This window comes from Lates calcarifer, linkage group LG5 (genome assembly GCF_001640805.2).
Source record: "Lates calcarifer isolate ASB-BC8 linkage group LG5, TLL_Latcal_v3, whole genome shotgun sequence".
NCBI classification, from domain to species: Eukaryota; Metazoa; Chordata; class Actinopteri; family Centropomidae; genus Lates; species Lates calcarifer.
The window spans coordinates 25,618,002-25,635,813 of NC_066837.1; the positions used below are offsets into that span (position 1 = coordinate 25,618,002).

The 17,812-nt window shown below is 38.8% G+C and overlaps 2 protein-coding genes across 8 annotated transcripts in view; one reads left to right on the forward strand and one right to left on the reverse strand.

Annotated features, from left to right (window-relative positions):
* LOC108874558 (von Willebrand factor A domain-containing protein 7) overlaps positions 1-17,812 on the reverse strand; it is an 81,646-nt gene that overhangs the window by 56,107 nt on the left and 7,727 nt on the right. Inside the window, exons 2-18 of one of the 2 annotated variants that reach the window (XR_007813291.1) lie at positions 12,724-12,916; positions 11,815-11,951; positions 11,485-11,629; positions 11,277-11,370; positions 10,667-10,795; positions 9,725-9,911; positions 9,462-9,631; positions 9,184-9,296; positions 8,929-9,045; positions 8,674-8,847; positions 8,415-8,547; positions 8,123-8,275; positions 7,819-7,911; positions 3,166-3,437; positions 2,866-2,999; positions 2,315-2,474; positions 1,628-2,131 (exon numbers count right to left, since the gene is read on the reverse strand). The exons of the other annotated variant lie outside the window; for it this stretch is intronic. The gene's annotated coding sequence lies outside the window, so the exon portion shown is untranslated. The remainder of the gene's footprint in view (positions 1-1,627; positions 2,132-2,314; positions 2,475-2,865; positions 3,000-3,165; positions 3,438-7,818; positions 7,912-8,122; positions 8,276-8,414; positions 8,548-8,673; positions 8,848-8,928; positions 9,046-9,183; positions 9,297-9,461; positions 9,632-9,724; positions 9,912-10,666; positions 10,796-11,276; positions 11,371-11,484; positions 11,630-11,814; positions 11,952-12,723; positions 12,917-17,812) is intronic. 2 annotated transcript variants of the gene reach the window in all.
* Positions 1-17,812, forward strand: part of LOC108900147 (prostaglandin D2 receptor 2) — a 65,938-nt gene that overhangs the window by 42,047 nt on the left and 6,079 nt on the right. For 3 of the 6 annotated variants that reach the window (XM_018701026.2, XM_051070837.1, XM_018701027.2), the window contains exon 1: positions 13,832-16,138. The exons of the other annotated variants lie outside the window; for them this stretch is intronic. The gene's annotated coding sequence lies outside the window, so the exon portion shown is untranslated. Of the gene's footprint in view, positions 1-13,831; positions 16,139-17,812 lie in introns of those variants that run through there. 6 annotated transcript variants of the gene reach the window in all.

Genomic DNA, 17,812 nt, shown 5'->3' on the forward strand with positions numbered 1-17,812 from the left:
ATTGATATATTTGTTTACCCACAAATGAGTACTATGTTAGTAAAAAAGTTTTTACTGCATAAACAGGTTCAAACAAAGGTAGGGCAAGTTAACTTGAAGCATTTTACCCACCCCTCCTGTTGGACATGGAGAACTGGAATGTAATGACCTCAACAGCATTATGTAGTCATACAGCTTTCCTTTGGATGTTAATAAATCAAAGTTGTGTGCACGTGGTGCAGTGATGAACTGTCTTTCCAGAGCACGAGTCTTAAGTACAATTGTTGGTTAAAGCACAGCCTAAAAGCATATCTTTGCAGATATTAGCAAAGATGCTAGCACCGAGACTGGATGTAGCCATGCTCGGCTGTACATGACGTCTTCGTCATGTATGTCAGACTATAGTTGGCAGGTTGATAACTTGTTATTTCCTGTTAAGCTCACACCCTATTCTTTACATGCTGTCCCCTCATAGCTTCCTGCATGTAGACCTGGTTCACACATATTCATGCACGAGCATTTGGCCTTCGTGCCTCAGCCTTTGATAATGATAACTGAATAATTGATAATGGTCACATGGTTTTACATTCATTATACCATATATTCATTCATTATATCACATAATCTCCCCTCTGGGGATCGCCAGACTCCCAACCAACCAATCAATGCAAGTGAGGGTGAAATAACCCGGCATCGTCATGCTGCGAAAAATTCCCCCACAACCCCCCAACAATCTTTTCAAGTCACTGGGCGTTCACGTTCACACATCTGCATTCATTATATATTTGACGTGGATTATTTGAACCCAGTTATGAATGTAAGCAGGGCAAACATCATTGAGTTAGCACTTCCTGCGTTGTGCAGTTATGTGTAATTAAAACATTAAAACATTAAAATACAAGTCAGAATATAATCTCCTTGGTTATTTGGTTTGGTTTGGTTTGATTTGGTTTATTGATTATTATGACACAAATATCAAATGTTTCTGCCAGTGTTTTTTAAAATTAACTCAATTGATTAATTAATTAAAGCCACATGTGTACATTTTATGAAACCTGTAGATTTAGATCAGTGTAAAATAATGCATTGCATTCAGTGTGTCACAAACCGACCAACTGACACAAACTTGCTGTGTCAATATTATTAATATATTCTTCTTCTTCTTTTTCTTCTTCTTCTTATCATTTTATTATTATTTTGTTATTAAAGTCAATTAAGTCTTATAGGGTCACACAAAACACATTCTTGAGATTTCTGCCACCATTCTAGTACAGTGGAGGTTTGGCAAATGTTTGAGAAATAACATTAGGAAAAACTCTTCAGGCTTGTGTGCAGAAACAATGTTGTAGTCACAGACCATCTCAAGAACTTCTACTGAAGATTTTGTCTCTGAAAACTGTTGGGAATGAGGCATGTCACCACTGCACGATGACTAGTTGTTCTTGTATATCAACCTTTCCATTTATTCCAATAGTAAATATTACTTTACAACATTATCATTCTCTTCAAATCTGACTGTTCCATTCTGCCATACCTGCTGCTCTCTGGTTCTCTTAGGATCTAACCGTCTTAAGAGAACCCATCAGTCCACATCCCCAGAGTATTACTTTCTTTGTTTACAAAATGTAAACAAAGCCCTGAATCTTACCTTTATGAAATTCTAATGATATAAAATTGTAAGTGTGTCCATAGATTATTTACCGCACATAACTTTTTCCATAGTAAATGTGCCTGCAGACATAAGATGCTGAGCAACCTACCCTATGCCCTTCAAGGCCTCACCACAAAGACAGACACCAGAAGGCACAACCACAGTGGCAGCGACAGAGTTAAAGCAGGGAGGGCCACCCGAACGAACAATTGAGTGATAGCACTTTCCCACATTGCCAACTTTATCTACAGCTACGAACTCAACAATCTGCGAGCAGCAGGAGGCATTGTAGTTTGCCTGGATGATGGGATCAGTCAGCGAGGTGTGTGAGAGCGTTCCATTGCCCTGTCGCAGGGAGATGCTCTCTATCCCGGTGCCGTTTCCATCTGTAAGGTTTGCAGAGAGCTCCCACTGGAAAGGTCTACACTGAGACACATCTTGAGGGCAATTAGCAGCCAACACGCTAACCACTTCACACAAAGGCTGAACAAAATCTGTGAACTGGACAGAGAAAAGAAGTGGGAAATGTATGCATTAATCACAGCAAAGGGAAATCCAGAACCATATGTTTGTATAATCTGTATAAGTTGTTAAGTGCATTTTTCTGTGGCTATGTAAAAAAGCTTTTCTATTTATTTATTTCACTCTTTCCAACTATGTGTAATCCAGGAAATGTTTGGTTACCTTGGTAACAACAGACAATCTCACAACAACGTAATTGGAGTCAACACCACTGGAAGACTTGGCTTCCATAGTCAGAGTGATAGCAGTGCCTGATGGTGTGCTGGCAGGTGGTGCAATGGTCAACATATTATTAGTATATTGTCCGGTTGTCAAGGTGAGGCTGTGAAGAGAAGAGAAACAAAATATGTGTCTTGGTTACATGAACTGCAGTTGCGACTAGGGATGAGCATTTGAAGAAATTTCCTGGATTGGATCATCAGGAAAATCTTTATTACAAGAAGAAATCATAGTCTAACAACAATCCTCTTAAACAAAGCCTTGAAAGTTGAAGGTTGAAGTAGGGTAAAGTTACCCATTATTGTGTCAGTGCTATGTCAGTGATTTTTAGTGTTAAGCAGCAGGAAGCTGGGGTGGATACCTCTAATCTGGTACATAACCCTATGTTTACACTTTTTTGTGAGGGTCAAATAAATGAGGTATAGCTTTAGAGGTCCTTAGGTGGATTTTGTTATTGTCAGATAGACATTAGGTTTGTCACTGTTGATAAGGACCTGTTTGGGTAGGACATAGGGAAGTTTCTGTCATTTCTGGCATTGATGGAGTACTGTCCACCAGGGCCCTGGGTCATTACACGGAAGGGGAGCTTGAAGGCTTCTCCTGGCTCCACACTGCTGTCCACCACAGCCTAGAGAGAAAATGAAAGAAAAGGGAAAGAAACAGTCGTTCTTATGAAAAGCAAATTTTTTAATACTCTTCCATATGTAATTCTACAATAAACTGGATCAGTATTCCTTTGCTACTTCATGGTTTCTGTCATCAATCAAGGCTGAGGATGATGTGAAGAGACAGACCTGGATGTTCACTTTGGAGACAGACATCTGGGTAGTAGACTGCCTCTGAAATTCACTGTTTGACACTTTGTCTGTTCCTTTCAGAATGACCACAAACTCTCCCTCAGGAACCTCATCAACAGTCACCAGGATGTCTCCGTTGCCCATGTCAGTCATTGTGCTATTGCTCACAGCCTCAGGACCAGACACAGTTATAAGGCCAATGTTTCCAACAGCCATCGAGGACGGACCTTTCCTTCCCATTACTGAAACCATCAGGGTAGCTGGCTGGCCTGGGTTCCCAGAAGAGAGAAGGAGAGAAGCAAGGTAATGAGAAAAAATAGAGGAAAATATATATTTTTTTATGTCTAGAAATGGTTGTTTTTTCCAGGAGTAAACATTGGATACTTTTTGGCATGGGTAGAGGGAAGGGGCTTCAATTTTCACCTAATCATGGGCTAAGAAAAACACGTACAATTTTTTAGCCCTTTCTTGAGTCTTACTGATTAAAAGGAACTTACATACAGAATTTAGTTGAGTATTTGCAGTTCCGTTTAACCTGCATGAACTGATCTTTTGGTCACTTATGGACAGGCTGTAATCACAACGTTGTTGTATTATGACATTTTTGAGGAGCTAAAGGTGCTTGAAAACTCATAAAACTTTCCAGATACCTCATGCATGGAAGTTTTTGTGCACGAGTGTGGCAAAATGGCTTGATAGTGCCCCCTACAAATTTTCAAACACCCCTTGCCATTGGGGTTAGTTTGTCCTAGGTGGACAAAATTTGGCACACATATGTAGCATGCCCAGATGTATAAAAAAGTCTCCTGGAGCCCCACCCTAAATCCAACACAAAGTCAGCGATTTTGACGGGAAGATGGAAAATTAATTAATTGCCCTTTTCAGGGGATATACTTGAACAAACTTGTCCTAAACGCTTTATTAGATCAACATCAAAGTTGGCTTCTCTCATATTGAGACCTAGACAATGTTAAATTGTGGAGCTTCGAAGTTTTCATCAGAGGGCGTGTCCGTGGTGGGGCAGCAAATTTTCATGTCTCAGACAAAATTTGAATTTTAATTTTGAAACAGGTTTGGGCCAAATACGCATCTCAGACTTTATCTGAAAGTGCCAAACCTGATAGTGGAGTGCTTTATTACATGGAAAAAGAAGGAGGTCTGGATAGTTGTTTAATATTAACAAAACTTTTTTTTAGCATCTTTACAAGACATTAAAATTCACTGTAATAGCGACACACAATATATCAACACATTTCTGTTGTAGCAGATTATGAACACATACACACACCCACACAACCAAATGGTCACGTCCAAGTTTGCACCGGTGTCAGCCAGACTGTTTCACCCTCTTCCTCCTTCCCTTGAATCCCACCAGCTTGCAGCTCTGCTGATGAAGTGGTAAGTTTTAGCTTTCTAATTTAGCTTTTGTTTCTAGCTTAGGTAATTGTTAGTGTCAGTGCCTTTTAAAAAATAATTAACTACTGCTTTACAAGTCCCTTTACCATATAAATTAATGTTAACAGTTTTGGGAGCAATTTGTAATGGTTCGGGAGCTAATGTTTGTTTAAATAAAGCCAACAATTAATTACCTTTTGCATCAGACAACAACCTAACTTTATACTTTCATGCATTTAACGATACATGAAGCCTTGTGAGTGAATGATAAATGCAACGCTAAACTGCAACATTCAAATATCACACTGTGTGAAATGAAGGTTCAACTTTGATTAATTTATTCAGTTTTGCCTTTAATTTTACACATCACATAGCATCCACTGTAAGCTGAGGATCTTTGTTCCTGAGTGCCCACATACAGCTGTGACGTCACTCAGATAATTAACTGTTTTGGGCTTTTGAAAAGTTTTATAAAGATTAAAAGTCCATGACTTAAAAACATAGAACAGAAAGAGTCATAATTGATTATGTTTATAGCTGGAGGTGTCTCTTTTACAATGGTGGCCTATGGAGAAAATGCTTTTTGGGCCCCAGGGGGATTTTTCGTTGCGGTACCACAAGTGGCCAGTGGAAAAAATTGGCTACAAGGCTGAGCGGCAGCACCGTATCCAGCTCTCATAATACATCCGTGTTGGCTACACACAGTCCAGAGAGGAGCTAGCTGTCCTGCTAGCTTGCTCTGTAACAAGTAACTCGTAACTATAATCAGTGAATCAGCAGATTTAACAGTTTATGTTTTGTGGTTTACCCCAGACTCCAGCAATTTCAGACACATTTAAACGTATATCCTTTAAGTATCAAGAAAGTTCATGCCACACACACTTATGTAAATGTATATATGACACCTAGAATTGATTTTAAAAATGCTTTCTCATAGATACAGTAGGCCTACCTCTATTTCTATGTGCTGTCTAATAATCTGTGCAGACGTTTAGCTCTGATGATGTAATATATGAAAGGTAGAGACTTTGCTGTCACTTTGTACAATATATACAAAATTTTCTACATGCCAGATAGTTTTTAACAGACACAAACATTTGAATAACACTGAAGGATTTGTTTATTGTATTCATTTATATTAATAAAATACTAAAATAGTCACACATATTACTGAATATTAGTATCACTAGCCCCAGCACGTTCTATTTTAATATTCAAAATGTTTCATATCTCACAAATTTGTCTTTCAGATTCTTCATATGATGACAACCTTTCCTCCTGAGGAGTTGTGTCCAGTGTTAGGTCTTCATCATTAAATGTTCTCCAAGTATGTTAATGTTTTAAAGCGTTATTTGATGTGAAATATGTTTATATTCACTCAGATTATAGTAATGTGGAAATTTCACAGCTACTTATCTAAGGTGGCCAAACTATTTTAATATTTTTGTCCTCCTAGAAGTCCCTATTTTATATTTTATGTTTTCATATAATAAATGCAATGCAATAAATAATATATGGGTGTGTTTTTGATGGGTGTGGGGGGTGGTTGATTAGTTACTAAAAATAAAAATAGAAATAAAAATTAAAAACAGGATACGGTTAGCGTATCCAAACCGCATTTGGTCCAGATGAGATATGTTTTTTTATTACGGAACCTGGCCAGCTTGCGGCCGAATCCATTGCAGATCCGCAATCCAGACCTGCATATTTGGACCATTGTGTGTTTGGATTAAGGACCAGATCCGTTTGCCAGATCCATGCCAAATGGTGACGTACATCTGTGCCTTCTTTGGTCTGGTATCCAGTTGCTATCTGGGTGAACACATCTATGTGTCAGTTTTCGGTCATAGTGCAACCTACTGGCAACCAGTAATACTCAGGATGTGACTTGTTATTCTTTAACAGGGAGATGCACATGATTGTGTGTGTAGGTGCGTGGGGGGGAGTCCCACCAAGTCCCACCAACATCCCCGGCGGGCACAAGATGGTGAGGGCCCAATCAATGCTGCTTGCAACTATAATTTTATATATGTTTTTCAACCCACAATGGCTGAAGGAGGAGAAGAGTACAATGGCTCTGTTGTAGAGGTTATCTGCGTGTCTCAGTTCCAACAATAAGTCCTTTTCTGTCACCATGGAGGCTAATGTTGAAAGTCTGCCCAGTTGTATTTCTCGCCCAAGTTTTTTTTTTTTTTGCTTTAGGGCTGAGAATGTCTGCTCGACAGAAGCAGTTTTTATTATTTGTCTACAGATAATCAGCAGTTTTGGTGAGTAAAATGCGTTTTACCTATATTTTTATTGTTTACATTTTGTTATTTTATTAGTTAATATTGATGCTTCTGCTGGAGATGATGTGTGTGGCTCAGCTGTGGCTGCAGTGTTTGGAGACCTATTGAATTATGTTAATTGGGATTTTATAGCATTGCTTTACTAATTTCATTTATTTTGGCTACATGACATACCTGTCTGTGATGCAAATTTCTGTTATGCTGTATTTATGTATATTGTTGATGGTTTCTATAGCCATGACATCATAATGACGGTATTAGGGTTTATTCGGGTAGGACACCAGTGAAGGCCTATGTGTGAATGCATGTGCATGGCCTGCCACTGATTATGACGTTACAAATTGGTTACAGTGATCTTGTTGGCAAACAGTTATACAATTTACATATCCTGCAGACACAGAGAAACAATAGAATTAACTGAACTGAGTTCTGGCCACCTGTAAAATTCAAGTCCAAGATCCACTCTGATTTTTACTCTGAATTCCTCTGCTATAGTCACAAGCTAATTGCTACCTTTATTTGTCTGCTGTTTGGTGGTGGACAGGAAGTGTATACTTGGTTTATTGGAGCTTTTTAACTGAAAACAGCTTCTGCATCTGGAAACAATGATGAGGGAGGCGAGAGTGAACTAAAATAATAAGGAATTTTGCAAACCTCAAAACCAAAACAACAAGCTAAAAGATGCAAAGACAGTCTGTAGAATGAAGAGGAACTACACAGATGATCATGGGCACCACTCTCTTATAAGGTACCTTTAGTGGCCTAATTGTTTTTCACCACTAGATGATGATGTTGTAGCACAAAGACTAAACATTGTTGCCACCCAGCCATATAACACATTTATAGCAATTAACCACTTGTGACCAATCACATATTTTGGATGTTTGATATCATGATATAAATAAATCAGTCAATCAAAATGTGTAATGCTGCTGTGAAACTGTAAAATAGATTTATTGCATGTTACCTGTTTGTGGACGTCCACTGAGTACTGCATAACCTGGATGAGGTCCCTTGAAACTTTCCACAAAGTCATAGATAAATGTAATAGTACTCTGACCTGGAAGCACAAGCACACGCTTTAGAAGGAGCATCTTCAAACTTTGCATGGACCAAAAGCTCTGGGAATAAATACTACTGATAAGTAGTATATTTACTTTAATAAATATTACTGATAAGTAGTATATTTACTTTAATCTGCAAATCAAGCTGTGTGTAAGAAGACAGAATTTCAACAGTGCTTTTACATAGAAAGGGATTGTGTATCTGACCTGTAACTTTGAGAGTATATGGTTGGTTAGACTTGATGTTGAGCTGCCAGGTTCCTGTCAGCTTGTCAGCACTGAGACGAATTCTCCTCAGGTTACCAACTGTCTTAATGGTCCCCAGTTTACCACTGGCCTCAGTGTTGCTCTGGCTGACACCTGGAAATGTTTAGCATTCATTCATTATGGTCATAAAGATCTATCACAACAGTGTTCTCTAGAAGAAAGACAGACATCCAACAATTCTAAAACACATGACTCAAACAGTGCAAACATTGCACTGAGACTGACGAACTACCTGCAGGGTTGGTCAGTGTGAAAGTAATGGATGTTCCTGTGATGTAGATGGTGACGTTTTGGAGAGATTCATCCAATATGAAGGGAAAGGTCTCCTGCTTCCCAGGGTGCCTTGCTCTTTGAAGAACTGTAACCTAAGGCAGAGGTAACAGCAAGAGAAAAACTAATGTTTTCAATTCTTCAAACTGGTCCAACCACTAAGTCCTGCTACATATAGTATATACTATATAGTATGAACCAGTAGAACTGCAGAGTCCTACTAGAGCTGAAGTAGAGGTGTCAATGATGATATCTGTGGCCTCAGGCAGTTGTCTCTTGGACACCTGGATGGCCTGGCCACCAGAGGCCAGAGCCAGGTCTTTGTAATCGTCAAAGGAAGCAGCTCTGATTGAACGACGGCGCCTCCTACTTGCCCCGGTCATGAGATATGACACCTACAGACATAAGATTTAAGTTAAATTCACTTAAACAGACTTAGTGAACACTGGTTGTCACTGGTGTCAGTCAGTATTTACCGTTGACTTGGTTCTCCTGATGAGAGCAACAATCGTGTCCTTTAGGGCAATGTCTTTGGCTATGGCATCAGTGAAAACATAGATGTAGGACAAGGCTGGGGCACCAGTCAGAGCCAACTGGAGAGCCAAAATAATGGACCTGATCAGTTCATCCTGAACCACAACAGTCTTTCAGCGATCCATAAAAATATTTATACAATTTTTCTCTAATGAATCCATCCTAGTTACAGTATTACAATATCATCGCTTTAGTACCTGAAGTCCCGACAGGCACATCTCAGGGATATCTCCCCCTCCTGTCGCTTTGAGTTTAGAGATTTCTTTTTTCATCTTATCAGGGTCTGTTGTCCTGATCATAGGCCCAAAACCTGAGTAAAAAAGACACAGAAAATGTTTCCTTTAATCCTAAGGAACTACTGTGACTGTATACAGATTTACAGTAAGCACACGATTCTACTTTAAAACAGATCATACAATAAAATGCACTTCTAACAGTTTCCTAAACATGGCCAGTAGGGTAGAAGAGTTCATACTGGGGTCATTGAAGGGCACCAGGATGTACTCGGAGGGTTCATCCTGTGTTCCTTTTTTGCTGTCAATGATTTCATAAACAACCGCCCTGGCTTCATCGATATCATCAGACATACTACTGGTAGTGTCAATAACAAAGCACACAACAGATGAGCGGGCAATCCCCATCATTCTATGAGAAAGAAAGAGAGAATGTTTCTTTATATCCTATGGTACAATTTTCATTAATGCACAAGTAAATATTTTTCATATCTAACTGTGATACCTCAGAAAGTCATTGTCCCCGACAGCTAACCGGATGTCCTCTAGCAACTGGAGACTTGCAGCTACAGCTGCATTCACAGCAGCAGTATGGAAGGCCACATTGTCAGAGCGACGTTCATCTTTGTTGATGCCACCACGAGGAACTGTTGTACTAGTCAGGTCACCTTCGCCTCCATGGCTACATTTACCTGGTTCAAGACAGAAGGGACAGGTCAAACTGGATCATGATTCAAAATGATTATTACAGGTGCCTTGTGCCTGTGCTCTATGCTCAAGTGTTCTTTTATAGGTAGATTGATCTGCCTTGTGCAATTTAATTTAATGTTTGTATTGTACTCTAGTCAGAACAAACATGATTTCACATAACTATTTCATGAGTGTTACATCTGGAATTTATTTGTTTTATTAAAACCTAGCAAATACTGAGGCAACTTGAATGTCTAAGTAACAGAGGTGATGTATGTGAAATTACTTGTTAACAATAATATTTAGATTCTCTATATATATTCACATATTTTACCACTCTCATATCTGTATATTAATAAATATAAAGCCACAGCAAGCAGTTGGTTATCTTGGATAAGCAAAGACTGAAAACTAGTCAGACAGCTGTAAGAGTAGCATTGATCTATACGAATGACTTCATTCTAAATGCTTTTTAAAAAATTTAATTAGCATTCTAACAATAATAAAATATATTTGTTTAACCGGCTTTAAACTATAGTAAGTGAGAAACTGTGTGGTTTTGTCTTCTTTCTTCTGCTGCTTTTTTCAAGTCATATATCCAAGGAATAATGGTCTTGAATGTTGACTAGCTGTGGAATTTAACTCCCTCCTTGAGGTCAGTTAAAACTGTATTTATCTTATGTGGCATCTGCACACCCTGTAGTGGTAATATCTATGTATTTAGATATGCCTATGGAGATATGTTTGCCAGTGATACCTTTCGGCTTGGCAGAAGAGAATATTCCCATGTAGCCTGATGTAAGTTTCTTCTCTTTCAGGATGTTGGGGAGGATGGGATTAGGGCATGTTCCACTGGCACAGTCACTGCAGGTGGCAGTGTTGACATCTGCATAAGCAAAGTGCAAACAAGATACAGGATAAACAATGCGTTTATCTCCAGACCAAGGTAAGTAGGCATTGCGTCATTTCACAACTTGACAGTTGCTGTTTGAAGTAGCAAGTTGGGAGTGTTTTAGTTTTCATAACGGCATTATTCCACAGCCAGGTAAAACAGTAGTTTCCCAGCCAATAATTTCGTTTAATTGTTCTTAATTTAGCACAATAATTGGACTAATATCTGAAAGCTGTGTAGTTATCTGATATTAATACCAACCAGCCAATCAGAACTAAGCACTCTGTATAGTCATAGCATAAAGACAAAACAACACACTCTGCTCTTTGGACTACAGATATGCTCCCAGATGGAGTTTTACCCAACCTACAACTGTATGAAAATTGTCTACTCTATGACACTATACTCAACCCAGAGAAATATATACATGCTCCACCTATTGTTATGCCAGATATACAAATGCTCATACACACACCTGCTAGGTTTTCCAGTGGCAGATCTGGGCGTATGAGGTTGATGTATGGCTCTGTGTATCCCAGCTCCACCCAGTTACTGTGGCTGTAGAAGTCCTGATAATACATGGAAACACATTTACAACCTGTCCTCCATTCTGTGCCTGTTTGTTTTTCTACTTCATTTCTCAGTTTTCCCTTTAACTTCTTTATGCCTAGTTGCACTTTCACCTGGAGTGTATGAAGAACTTTGCCCAGTGTTTCCCTGGCAGCCTGGAAGTTCTCCCAACGAACATTAGTTTTAATGGCAACCATGCCCTCTGTGATTAGGCGTCGTCCCCCCAGGAAGTCCTCTGAGTTGAAATGGTGTGGCGCACTGAAAGAATTTTTCACAAGTAATTACTTGATTTCTGTACAGGCAAGTCATAAAACTGGTAAAGCTTTACAGCATACACTGCCCCATTATTTTATTGCTGTTAAATCACAGATTAAAAAGCTATTATTTTATTGCTGTTAAATAACAGCAATAAAATAATAGCTTTTTTATTTTTTTCGATCTACCTGTTGACAAAGTCACGGTCTACCAGTCCATTCTGGGTGTAGATTTCTTGAAGAGCAGAGTGAAACTTAGCACCTGACACCTCTCCTTTTGCTGTGGGTCCTAGACAGGCCTTAACCAACTCCTCAGGAGAGGAACCCTGGAGGGAGAAAAGACTGTTAGCCTTAAGAGAACCGTGTTTGTCTCAAAGAGAGTATTATATACTCGGTATTGTCGTCTTGTTCTCAGGTGTTGTGCGTCTCAGAACAAAAGCTCTGGACGTTTTTGTCAGTTATCAGGTCTTGCAGCAATTAAAACACTGCAACATACAGTCATTACCAACCATGTAGCCCCACAGGTCTGTCTGCATAATTCTCAGGACTCACCAGTTAGCCAACTGCTGCCAGCCTCAATGATAGAGTGGTTAAAAAATGAGGGAGCTTATCACTGCCTATCAGTGCTCATCTCTGCTTTTATATAAAAATGACTCCCCTAAGTCCCCACTACATGCTTGCTTGCTTAGATGAGAAGATCGATGCCATTGTTTCTTCCGTATGCTAAATATGAAGCTACCATCAGCAGCCATTTGGGTTAGCTAAGCGTAACGACTGGAAACAGAGGGGAAGACCTATCCTGGCATTGCCCACTGTTGAAAAAATTCTCATGTGACGCTAAGCTAATGGCTGCTGGTTGTATGCAAGAAAGGGAATAAGCTAATTTCCCAAAAATATGGCATGGAACATGAAACATTTATCTAGTGTATTCTGTATATGTTTTCCCCTTTATATTTATATATACATATATATATATTTGATTTATATCGTATTCGTCCATGTGGATGAATGTTTGTGTATTGCTCTGTGTGTGTGTGGTTCTGCATATTGTGTGACGAGGTTTGTGCTGTCTTGCACATTCATTATCTTAAATCCTACCGTGGGTTTGAATTCATGACCAGCTGCCTCAGCCACCGCCCGACATGTTTCCGTCACTTTTTGCAATAGAGCTGTGTCTGTGATGCTGATATGAGTGGATGCCCCAACCCCGATGGGGACAAAGGCTACAGCGGGCCCTGCCATCAGGGCCAAACTCAGCAGGACTGTTCCCAACCCTGAAGTCATGCCTAATCTACAGGGAGAGAAAAAAATTACTCATTATCAGGTTAGTTAACTGAGACATGCTGGAAAAGGACTGTAAATCCATTTGGGTCACTTGATGTTCCACAACTTCAAATGTTCCTGGAAGATATCTAGTATAAGTGCATTTCTTCAAATTAAACAGCATTAGAATAAGCATTTATATTTTATATTTGTTTCTGGTTTAAATTTGGTTCAATTATTTGTACCTGTATGAACATACTGTATATAAATAATATTTTCATGTGATATATTTTCCTATTAGTTGTATGTTCCAGTTCATCCCTGTCACCGTGACCTGTGTCCAGGACAAACAGGACTTACCAGGGAACTGGGATGGATTATGGTCTTAACTGTGCTGAGGTCAGAATATTTTGTCAGAATGTTTTGTCCTTATCTTGTTTAGTTTTAGCTGTTTAGTTTAGTTTGTTCTTTCTCTCTCCATGATAAATATTCTGTAAGAATGATTAAAGCACAGGTATAAAATTTACTGCACAAATTAAATATAAGTAAACTGCTTCCACAGCTTTAGTTGACTATTTTCCTAAAAAATTACAGATTTGACATTTAATTAGGTACACTGACTCATCTTGATATGACAGGTGTTGACTGTTTCTGGAGGAAGTATAAAACCAGGTTGATATGACATTATAAAACAAACGTCTTTCCCTAGAGGTCACATTAGGTTATTTTCCAGTGTTACATTTAAAGTTACAAACATAAAATGAGGTTATTAATTAACAGGGCAAAAAGGTGTCTCATTGCATCTGCCCAAAAGGCCCCTTACAAGAAAAAGCCTGATCCCCTGCCTTAAGAACCCTTTTACATGTACAGTAATCAGACCACCATCTGAACCTCATCCCATCTCCTCCCAGATCAACAGATGTGGGTTGGAACATGGCTGAAAAGGGGAGAGAGATTATTTATCTTGAAAAGGGACTTAAAGTGAAAATGAAGAATGGAGAGGGAGAAATAAGTAGGAACTTAGGGAGAATTTAGTATTGTACAAAAGTTTTATATATACAGAGCTTGTGCATCTCTTGGTACCTGTGTTCTTGACTTTTTCTATATATTTTGATCAAAATGTTTTTAAGACTGTTCTAAAAAACTGTTGGAAGTATTTGACCCCTAAATTAAGTGGAACCTGCATTACTAGATTTTGCCACTTGGGGGCAGTGTGACACGCTGTGTCAATGTCACATTATTACCTTAAAAGGTTAATATAACAGACTTGATAGCAAATGACACACCCAGCAGACACAACATTAGCATTCCTTTTGAATTGTGTTTGTGTTCACCTGAGGAATTTAAGTCCAATATTCAGTCCTCTTTTTGTTTGGTCTCCTGAAGGAAATACCCAAGGGAAATACCTGGCACTTTAGTTCCTTAATTCTACACTATGTTTACCACAGATGTCCTGTATGTAATGGGAGTAGACTAACTAACTAAACTAATCAAAATATTACTGAAATGGCAATATGGCCAAGTACAAATCACAGGAGCTGAAACAACACAACAATCTCTAAAATACTCCTAGTTAAAAACAATTTTGTGCTGTGAAATTTATATTGAATAATGTGCAAATTTAGCAAGTTTACTGCACAAGGAACAAAGGAGTTTTTACCCATATTGTACTTGAACTTGGGTACTCTGAATCATCTGCCTGAGGGAAGAGTTTCAAACTCACAGAGAAGGGGCTGATCTGAGCAGTCTAGAATAGAACTGGCTTAGTGGAGGACCTGCTGGTTCAAGACGGCCATCAGGTGGGTCTGTGGGGCACCTATCACCTTGCCAGCCACCTTCACAATGCGGCTCACATGATTTTTATCCTTGATGTTCAAGTTACAGTACCACGCAATAATATAGATTGTGAAAACAGGTTGGTTAAAGGACTTGTAGGACAAGGACATCATTTTACTGTTTCAGTTTTTGGTCAATGACTGTCCCAAGGTACATTGTTCAACAAATTCAATGCCAGTTCTTTTGATGAAGGTCTGAGATGCTGTGTGGAATGACTTCTTTCTAAAATCAGTGACCATATCTTTGGTCTTTATGGTGTTTAATTGGAGGAAGGCATCATCGCACCACATGACAAAACTCATCCACCCCATGCTTGCCTCTACAGTCATTGGTGTAAAGACTGTACAGCAAAGGAGACAGTCCACAGCCCTGTGGAGAGTCATTTGAGGAGAACAGACATTTTGACAGGGAGCCATTAACTCTCACCCTCTGAGACCTGCATGTTAAAAAATCTACAATCCAACCTATAAGATTTACATCAAGATTAGAATTAGTAAGCAGTTCCCTTGCTAAAATCCTGACAGTGTGAGTACAAATACAGAAAATCCTGTACCCAATGAGAGCCAACATTGTAATATTCACAACATTTCCATAAAAACGTAAAACATCTCTCATCAGAAGCCTCCTACAACAACAGCTGAAAGTTAAAAAAAAAAAACAAAAAAAAAAAAAAAACACATTATATATACACACATATATCTGGGTTTCACAGGGTTAAGTAGCAGATGGTGACAGAGATATTTGTAACACAGGTTTCCCTTCAGACTTTTTGGTGATAAATACAGTGAGCTACCAGGTAGGTAATATTTGAATGTTGATATTGTGCCTGAAAAAAGATCATGACTGTTGGCTAATGACACAGAAGATGTCTGTGTGAAAATATGTCTGTAGACAGACTTTGCTTTGTTGATGCAGTGTATAATCATGGAGATTACAGCATAGTCTTAACAGTGTCAGTGTCAGAGGAACTAGTTCACACAAGTCCAGCCCTGTCATGACGATGTAAGACAGCCAAAAACATCTTACACATATCATATTTCAGTCTCTGTGACTTCCTGTTGTTCCCTCTTTTTCATATGAAATGTTCCTGTGCCTCTGTCATTTCCTGTACTAGAATATCAGTGCATTTACATCCATCTTCACACACTCTCTCACTCACCAAATTTATGGTGGATATGTATCTATGTGTGTGTGTGTGTGTGTGTGTGTGTTTGTGTGTGGGCGGGGCGGGTGGGGGGGGTCAGGGTGTGGTAGGGATTCAGTGGGTGTCTCCATAACAGGAGAGCTGAAGAAAGTGACAGAACTGGAGGGATGAGTGTCTGTGACAGTACGGTGAAGGGAACAGAACAGGAACAGAAATTTATAAAAGATTTTGTACTCTCTCTCTGCTCTGTGAGGGTAACACAACATCTAGGTGAGTGCTGTTACCTAAACTTCTACATGAATTCAGTTCACAGCATCATGATGATTTACCTTGGTTGTGATTACATTATTGTTAAGTTCTGTTTTTGATGGTCTATAACTATTGCTATAGTCATTAGTGTTATAATGATCCTGACTTTTAATGATTTGGATCTAATTCTTGGATTAAGCAGTTATTATATTTTGCTGTTGTTGTTGTTGTTGTAGATCTCCTCTTCCCCATGCTGCCCTAATATTCCCACAGTTTTTTTCTATTATGTTTAATTGACAGCTCAGTTTTCTTATTCAAGCATGGTGACACTGGACTCAGTCATACAGTAAACATACATAAAGTGCACTACTACAGTTTTTAAATATGTAAAATTGGCCAGGTACTAAAGTACACTAAACCATGATACACAACTCTATGTTCATAAAATTGAATCCAGTCATCTGCTTCTCATGTTATTCAAGTTCTCAGCGTTTCATTTTAAAAGCAGCTGTCACACCAAAGCATTTACAACTCAAGTTTTGTTTGAGCAGAAACATCTGCTGACAAGTGACAATATATGCAATACTTAATGAAGAAGCGGTCTCTCTCAGCATTGGGTCACGGATAGATTTACTCACATGTCTGAATTCATGTGCAGACACGGTGCTGTGTTTACATCATTATCTCATCTAGACAGTCAATGTATGAGAATGTGACTAAGTAAGTGACTGTGGCTGTATGTAAGAATACAGTGGTAACATTTAATTTGAAGAGTCTGATTTTTTAATAATTAGATATCCCACGTCAGTTACTTCTTGTATTTAACTCTGAAGCATACCCGATATAACTACAACTGACCTACAAAATTATAACCAGTTTTTACACTGTTGTATCACCTGATAATGTGTTCTGTAGGTTAGCTGAAACAACAGATATAGCTCCATAAATTAGCTCTGCTAATATTAGCTCATGTAAGTGCTGCTAACATGCTACTGTACACTTACATTACATTACTCATTTGGCAGACGATCTCATTCAAAGTGACTTACAAGTGAAGAACAACACTCAAGCATCAGTGAATTAGGAGTAAGCACTAAGCATTAAATCTGTTCAATTAGACAAAGGACAAGGAGACCAAGTGAAGAAGTGCACAGAAAGTATGGTGTTAGAGGTCTTAGGTGCCCTCAGTTGAAACAAGTCTTCGAGAGATTCTTTAAGTTACATGTAGGTAATTTATCCTCACCTTCAGATACAACCCATAGGAGCATACCAGCAACAGGTGAACTGGACCTTTGTTATCATGGTAACAATAGGTAGGCAGTTGAAATTGTGGCTAGATCAGGTTTGGTAAGGTTTAGGCACAAAAACTACTTTGTTATGTTTAGGAAAATTTGGTAGGTTTAGGAAAATTTGTGATTTGGATTCAAATAAATACTGCTTTAAGGCTAGAGGACCTTCAGTTATAAACACACAGTTAAGATTGCATTTACTTTTGTTGGCTGACCCATTCAACCTCCCCAACCTCCTCCAAATGCAGGCTTTGTCTCCCTATTTACAACATCACCTGACTTCCTCTTTTGCTTTTGCTTCTGTCATAATTCATAATAATAATAGCGATTGCCTAATAGTAAAATGTAACTAAGGGTCATAATAAGCTGCTGGAACAGACAACCTACAGTGTTTTTTTTTTACAGG